Raw genomic sequence first — 2406 nt, 5'->3', positions numbered from 1 at the left:
AGCTGTAATCGATTACAATGTTTTGGTAATCGATTACCAGTGCCCTTGAATGTTAAAATTCAAATTTAAATGTGAAGAGTCATATTGTTTCATTCAAAAGCTTTGTGTAATCGATTACACATATTTGGTAATCGATTACCAGTGTTTGTTTCTGAAAAATCTAAAGATGTAACTCTTCAAAAAGGTTTTGACTCTTTTAAATGGTTTTTAAGCTTTTCTAAAAGATATAACTCTTCTGAATGGCTTTCTTGACCAGACATGAAGAGTCTATAAAAGCAAGGCTTTGTTTTGCATTTTGAATTCAATTATTCCAAGTCTTTCTAACAATCTCTTACAAGCCTTTACAAGCCTTGAATCTCTTTGAACTTCTTCTTCTTCTTTGTACCAAAAGTTTTCTGAAGTTTTCTGGTTTTCTAAACCTTGAAAACTTGTGCTATTCATCCTTTTCATTCTCTTCTCCCTTTGCCAAAAAGAATTCACCAAGGACTAATCGCCTGAATTCTTTTTGTGTCTCTCTTCTCCCTTTTCCAAAAGAAGGAAGGACTAACCGCCTGGATTCTTTTGTGTCTCCTTTTTCCCTTGTCAAAGAATTCAAAACGACACAGTCTGAGAATTCTTTTGATTCTTCTCATTCCATAATACAAAAGCGTTCAAAGGTTTAACCCCCTGAGAATTCTATTGTATCCCCATTCACAAAGTATCAAAGGTGTAACAGCCTGAGATCTTTGTCTTAACACATTGGAGGGTACATCCTTTGTGGTACAAGTAGAGGGTACATCTACTTGGGTTTGACTGAGAACAAGAGAGGGTACATCTCTTGTGGATCAGTTCTAGTGGAGGGTACATCTACTAGGTTCAAAGAGAACAAGGGAGGGTACATCCCTTGTGGATCTTTGCTTGTAGAAGGATTTTTACAAGCATGAAAGAAATCTCAAGGACCGCAGGTCGCTTGGGGACTGGAGGTAGGCATGGGTTTGTGCTGAACCAGTATAAAAATCCTTGTGTGTTTGTTTCCTTCTTTCCTATTCTTTTACTTTCCGATGTGCATTTAATTTCCGCTTTTACTTTCTGTTAAGTTTCTCTTCTACTCTATATTCTCTTAACAACATAAGTAATAGCCTTAAAAGAGTAATTTTTTATTGGTAAAGTTTTAGGAATAATTAATTCAACCCCCCCTTCTTAATTATTCTGAGGCCACTCGATCCAACATAAAGATTTTCTGATTGAGGATGAACCATGAAGCCACCGGTTATCCATTCCGTAATAGATCCTAAGAAGAGTACATAAATCAAAAATCACATACAGATTCAGATTCTGCTGCATTTGTTTGATCAATTATTATAGATCTAGGTATTCCTAAAACTCTTCTTGTTAATCTAATGTAATATGTTCTTGGTGGTTATTGGTATTTTATAAGGATCCCCCAAAATTCCAACAAGTGGTATCAGAGCCACCATTACTGTTAGATTATTTGGATTTAAAGTTATTTGATTCCAATTATACATGGATTGCTTTGGTTATATTAACCCATTTTTTTGGAACAACACATATTAATTGTTGGTAAATTGGATATTTGATTTAAATTCGGGTGTATTTTGTTTTTTTGGAATCGTTATTTGGATTTGTGAATCACTTCTCTTCATGGCTAATGTTCATAATATATATAGGGAAGTTTTTGTGCATGCAGTTTTTGTTTTTTTTATGTTATTTTTTTTGTTAAAAAAGAGGGGGGAAAGTTATATAAGGGAGTACACAATGAAAATGTCTAACTTGGCATCAAAACTGAAAGCACTTAAGCTAGAGCTTGGTGAAGACCTGCTCGTGTATTTAGTTTTGATCTCACTTTCTACACACTTTGGGCAATTCAAAGTGAGTTATAACACTCAGAAGGACAAATGGTCCATCAATGAGTTTACACCTCATTGTGTGCAAGAAGAAGAGAGCAAAAAGAAAGACAGATCTGAAAATACTCATTTAAGCTTGACCTCTCATAATAAAAAAAGGAAAACTAAAGGTGCTCTCAGCAAAAGAAACAAATAAAAGATGTAATATTTACTTGGGGTATTTTAACTATAAATCAATGATAACATTAAATATAATTTAAAGATATGATATTTACTTGTCGTAATTAATGTTTTATATTTTTTTTGCTATCATGATTGAAGTTAATTTAGCAGTAGCAAATCCTTCCCATTTATTTGCATGTCTAGTGATTTTTTTAATTAAATTGATTGACACGATATACTGTAAAGTAATCTCTATTGTAAAAATTGATTTGATTAAAATTACATTGATTTTTGTATAAAATTATTTATGCGAATTGTGTTCGGCCCAAAGGAAGACTCAATTTGGCCAAATAATATTTTATACCTGTGATGATAAATGTGTGACTATTATAAAGTGTTT

The sequence above is a fragment of the Glycine max genome, chromosome 14 (assembly GCF_000004515.6).
Source record: "Glycine max cultivar Williams 82 chromosome 14, Glycine_max_v4.0, whole genome shotgun sequence".
Classification (NCBI taxonomy): domain Eukaryota; kingdom Viridiplantae; phylum Streptophyta; class Magnoliopsida; order Fabales; family Fabaceae; genus Glycine; species Glycine max.
This window is presented reverse-complemented; position numbering follows the sequence as displayed.